Source organism: Xenopus tropicalis, chromosome 5 (genome assembly GCF_000004195.4).
Source record: "Xenopus tropicalis strain Nigerian chromosome 5, UCB_Xtro_10.0, whole genome shotgun sequence".
NCBI lineage: Eukaryota > Metazoa > Chordata > Amphibia > Anura > Pipidae > Xenopus > Xenopus tropicalis.
In genome coordinates this window covers 99,827,122-99,833,121 of record NC_030681.2, presented here as the reverse complement: position 1 = coordinate 99,833,121, position 6,000 = coordinate 99,827,122, and the positions used below count along the sequence as shown (strand labels likewise).

Below are 6,000 nucleotides of genomic sequence, written 5' to 3'. Positions count from 1 at the left end.
CTTTATTTCTTACACACAGAAACTAGCTTCCCAGTCTCCTCCCACTATTTCCCAAGGCTGCAACCATCTAACATCCTTCAAAAGCATATAACTTTATAAAACATAACACAGTTTATGCAAATACATAACTGATACGACTCCCCAGCTTGTAAATGGGTTTTTAAAAAATATTTAGGCATTCTGTAGGCACATGCTTCTATCTACAAACAATTTGCATTGGAAGCGCATAAAAATAAAAAATGTGAAATTATGGTGTAATATTTCTTAAATTAATAAAACACCCACAAGTGCAAGCTTGAGCAATGTGACCATAAATGAGTTAAATAATAAATAAATTTTCTCCACCAGTGCAAAATGGTGAGCTGATGCACTCACCAGATGTAAAATACAGCAAGGCAAAGTAAATCTGCAGATTCTTGGTAGTGATAAAGCGGGATCCTCAAATTGTGATAAAATGAGAGAAAACAAACATAATGTAATACTACTTTCTACTACTTCCTCAGGAGCCAGATTATAAAATCTTTTATGATCCAGCTCCTGAGGAAGCATGACGTAATTATGCGAAACGCATAGAGATTGTTTCTCGTTTCTGCTGAATTGTACTACAATCTGTGAGTAGCCTGTATATGAGCAGGTTTTATTTTTAATAAATAGTATTACACTATGTTTGTTTTCTCTCATTTTATCACAATTTGAGGATCCCGCTTTATCCCTACCCCCCCCCCAATCCCTTGGATGTTGCTCCTAGTGGAGCAAGGTGCTTATTTTTTAATTCCTGGCTTTTGAGCAAGTTTTGGTTGCATAAAAACCAGGTGTACTCAGGGCCGGATTTCCCTATAGGGCCCCCGGAGGCCGCCCCCTTTTGTCGCCCACCTCGACACCCAAGCTTCACGCATGCGCACCGCAACCCCCCCCCCATGCGTGCCACTTCATTCATTCGGAGCCATGGGGAGAGGACGCGCTAAAGTTTTGGCGCTTCCTCTCCCCATTATTCTGCACGGGGGCAAATTGTTCTGGTGTGGGTGTGGGCCTGGGTGTACTGCCAAACAGAGCCTGATGTAGGCTGCCAGTCAATATAGGGGCTACAAAATAACCAATCAGAGTCCCTATTTGTAACCCCAGGAACAGTTTTCATGCTTGTGTTGCTCACCAACTCTTTATACATTTGAATGTTGCTCACAGGTAAAAAAAGTTGGGGATCCCTGCTCTACATCATACTACTAAGGGGCAGATTTACCAAAGCACGAATTCAAATCCCGAATGGCAAAAATTCAGATTGGAAATGAAAATTTCGCTGTCATTTCGTCGCCGTCGCAACTTTTTCGTATTTGTTTCGACTTTTTCTTCGCCGGTGCGACTTTATCGTATTTTGCGCGACTATTTCATCGCCGTCACGATTTTTTTGTATTGAGCAATTATAAACGCCGGAAAAACCAATCCGATTTTTTTGCGACGGCGACGAAAAAAGTCGCAGAAAATATAAGAAAAAGTTTGACGGCGACGAAAAAGTCACGGAACATACGAAAAAGTCATGACGGCGACGAAAAAGTCGTAAAAATACCGATCATTACAAAAAAAATGCATTCGGACCGTGGATTAGTAAATGTGCCCCTAAGTCACAAAAGAGTTCCATGACAAAGTCACTGCACAAGGAGAAGTACTTTTATACAGATCATGGAATTCTGAGGTGGCTCCTAATATCCTCAGTTATTTTACAACAGGGAATACATTGTTTATTATAATACACACGTTTCAGTGAGTCATATGAAATAAGCTGCATCACAGGATAGTCACGGTTCTTGTGTGCGTTTGTATACATTGTTTTAAAATAAATAAATATATATATATATTGGAATTCTAAATAGGACGTTGGTAGCAACATCACAAAATGAATTTTTGCTAAACATTACCGTTTTGTAGTAAAAGTAAGTCATTATAATGTAGATACGCGCTACATACACTTCTGAAATAATTTCTCACACATAGTCGCAGCAGCTTGGCTAGTAGACAAAATGAACACGCATATGTTCGGGAATACAAAATCTTTAAACACACACTATATCGAGCAAAAATCTCGCATTAGCCCTAACACACTTCAAGTCACGTGATACCGGCAACATTCTAATCACGTGATGTGTGCAGGGAAGACAACGCGGCGCTAGTTTGTGCTCTTCCCTTTCCGCTTTTAGTCTGTCACGTGGATTGGGTCTGCGCTTGCGTAGAGGTTCGCCGGGATCCGGAAATGGTTGAGCTAGCTGGTGCGACTGCGCCCGGCTGCGCGGACTGAGGAAAGCAGGTGAGAATCGGTGGGGCCTGATTTGTAATCCATTGCCATCCTTCGTCCTGTTAATGCCTGTCGAGTCTGAAACGTGAATTGGTAACTTACTAGTGGCGCTTACCCACCGGCACCGCGTGGCGCGATGTCCGTGTACTTAAAGCTGCCTCACCATGGCCTGTCCGTATGAGGCCCTTAACAACCCTTTTAGCTGTCCTTCATAGCTAAAGTCCGCTCGGCGTGAGAGTCGAGCAGACAAGATTGGCATTTCATGTTGTGTTGTTTGTGTAAATGTGAGGAGAGATGGATGGAATTGCTTACTGAAGCCGGTTCCGTATGGAGCGGCACAGCGAGGAGTACGTGTGACATTGTGTCAGTTTAGGTGGGTAGCGCGGAGGGGGCGGAGGCGCAGTGACATCATGCACCTCATGAGTTACAGCATGCACCGGCAATCAAAATGTCCTCCATCAGGGGCTTTAATGGCTCCGTAGGCTCAGGAACTCCATGCGGTTATTCGGCGGGCATGAATGAATGGCACCATACCGTTTCAACGCGAAAAGAGCTTGTGCTGGTAGGGAGTGGGAAACTTAGCTTGCCCTATTGTTTTATATGGCACGTCATTTCTTTTGTGACCCTCCACTGTTCATTTGCGGCCAGTTCTATCCGTGATAGTGCATTCAAATAATATATTAACACGTTGGAACTGTAAAAAAATAAGCTGCCTTTCCTGAAACTTCTAGGACTTGATATCCCAGTTTAGGAAGACAGGTTCTCCCATCTTTTTCTTCAGCTCAAACTTAAATGAGACTTTTTTTTTTTGTAACTATTGTTATTTCTGTTAACATATGTTTTAACTGGATGTGTGTCTGTGGGTGGGTGAAGGGCGGGCACTATGGGTGACACTTAGTTTTGCTGAGTAAGTGAAAGTAATCCCACAAAGGCTATATAGTGTGCTTGCTTCATCTGCACCCCACACCCACCCTAGGGTGCTCTAGCATGCTGCTTCTTAATCTTTTACTGATGGCACTGCCTTTTTTTTTTTTTTTTTTATTATAACACTGCCATTTTATAGCATCAACTTTGTGTGTAATACATATAATGTCAAATTATATATAACGGCACTCACTTAATGGAGAGAATGTCTGGGTGCATACCCACCCCAAATATGTAATATAGAATGTCATATAAAGCAGAGTACTTACAGGACTTGAATGTATGGTGAAAAAGAAATGTCCTGTCCTTACTTTTAAGTCCTGTAAGCACCCTAAGATATATATTCATATAATTTACATTTTTGACCCTGAGAATAACTTGCATTTATAAATTTGTATGGTTATGCTATCACATGGTTGTTTTAGTTCTGTTTTATTCTGTGTAGCTCTGGTATAGGCAAGACACTAGTTAACCTTCCTTATCTTTGAAACTGTAAACTTAGCTCTGCTGCCCTAATTGTGAAACATTTCTTGAAGCAGTTGATTGCAGTAGTGGTAAACGAAACTGGTGTAGTGTGTTAGTGGCGGTGGTTAATTGGGCAGTTTGGTGCAGATCTTTTTGATAGTAGATCAGGCAAATGGACGTAAGAGACAGCTCCTAAAAATATGGGGTTAGCCTGATAGTAGCCTTCAACACTCCTGCCTTTATTACTTCTGTATTTATATCCATGTCCATCATTTGCATGCTTTCAAGGTCTGCTTTAGTGTAATGAGTAGAGGACCCCGGATCATTTGACTTTAACGCGCCACAGAATCAGTTATGTTCTGTCACCTGTTGCATTATGCATCAGTAGAACTTGTACGACTTCTCTGTTTCTTTGTTATAATTGTTTTACTAAGGTTTTAACAATGCTGCATACATGTTTTATTAAATATTATATTTAGTCAACAGTTTAGCATTATATCTTAATTATCTATGTAGCGCTGACTTATTCCACAGTGCTTTACAGATATTTATGTTTACATGAGTCCCTGACAAAATTGAGTTTAAAATCCAAATCGGTGTAAATCTCATCTGCTGGTTAGTACCTGCTTTTTTTTTATTTATTTTTTGCATAAGTCACTGTATAACCACTAGGAAATAATAACATCTGTTATAAAAAAAAACAAACATTTTTGTTAGCAACTTTAAAAAAGTAAAGTTTAAATCACCGGGGGTTGTCTATATTAGGTACCCTCCAGTGATTAAGATTGCTTGCCATATACCCTGGGCCAGTGCTTCTGTTTGCTAAAAACTGTCCGGACCCAGAGTAATTTCTGCTGCAGATCCTTATCGCCACCTTCTTCTGAGTCTTTCTTCTGTTCCAGTTGACCCATTCACAGTAGAATGAAAGCCGAAATTAAAAATAAAAAGCTGGCTCTTGCACTCTAGTGCACATGCGCACTCCCACTCCACGGTGAAAAGAGGAGAAAGCACAGAAGAACTTCTGCAGAAAAACCCCAGTCTGGTGCAGCTTTCTGCTAACAGGAGCACTGGTCCAGTGTATCGAGTAAGCCATTACGATTACTGGGAGGGTGCCTAACACTTGGCACCCCCCAGTTATTTAGACTTTCCTTCTCCTTTAATGATGATCTTCATGAAACCAACATGAACACTCAGGTGTGATGCTTGGCAGTAAAACCTGTTCATGTGACTAACTTTTTTTTCAGAATAAATGTCAATCAAAATTCCTTTATTAAAGGAACAGTAACACAAAAAATGAAAGAGCTTTAAAATAATAAAAATATAATGCACTGTTGCCCTGCACTGGTAAAACTGGTGTGTTTGCTACAGTAACACTACTATAATTTATATAATAAGCTGCTGTGTAGCCCCGGGGGCAGCCATTCAAGCTGGAAAAAAGGAGAAAAGGCACAGGTTACATAGCAGATAACAGATAAGCTCTGTAGAATATAATAGTGTTTTATCTGTTATCTGCTATGTGCCTGTGCCTTTTCTCCTTTGAATGGCTGCCTCCATGGCTACATAGCAGCTTATTTATATAAATTATAGTAGACTTTCTGAAGTAAACACACAACTTTTACCAATGCAGGGCAGCAGCACATTATATTTTAGTTACTTTTATACACTTTCATTTTTTGGTGTTACTGTTCCTTTAACTTTTACCTTTAGGATACATTTAGGGGCACATTCATCAAAGTGAGAATCATACTTTGATAAATCTGCCCCTAAGTGTATATTCCATTTGAGCAGGGGCAGCAAGAAGTAATGTGTAAATGCTGCAATGGCTATTGGCCCACTTACACTTGCTGGTCACATGGGAATCAGTATCTGCTTAATTCCATTCCTCAGGGCGTTCCTTGCAGAGCAGTATTCCGTTTTGGGGACTGAGCCCAGTTTAATAGGGTTTGACTGTTCTTTCCTTTTTTACTGGCATGATCTTGGCCTGCAAAGCTCGTGTCTTTTAGAAAACTAAGATAAAAATGACACTTATTGCCTTAAGCAACCAAACCCGGTCCTTAACCCTTTTACTGCCAGCCGTTTTGGTCAAAGCAGAACTTGTATTGCCAGACAGTTTTTGAACATTTCACTTTAGGGGTCTTTCCTCGGGGGGACTTTTAGTTTACCCAGGAAAACAATATATCATTTTTTTCAGAACAACCTAAGCTTTCAAAATATGGTATTTTTTGTGTAATTCCAATTCTGTAACAAGATATAGGCTTCTAAATGTCTAAAAATGCAAAAAAAAATCAAATTTTCCATAATATTAACACACATACTAGAAACAAAAA

General features: G+C 40.2%; 1 protein-coding gene across 4 annotated transcripts in view; it reads left to right on the top strand.

Annotated features, from left to right (window-relative positions):
• The first annotated feature begins 2,175 nt into the window (after positions 1–2,175).
• The window catches only part of eif4g1 (eukaryotic translation initiation factor 4 gamma, 1), a 41,642-nt gene continuing 37,817 nt past the window's right edge, over positions 2,176–6,000 (top strand). For 2 of the 4 annotated variants that reach the window (XM_004914402.4, XM_002935144.5), the window contains exon 1: positions 2,176–2,296. The gene's annotated coding sequence lies outside the window, so the exon portion shown is untranslated. The remainder of the gene's footprint in view (positions 2,297–6,000) is intronic. The other 2 variants (XM_004914400.4, XM_012963378.3) reach the window with 1 other exon arrangement.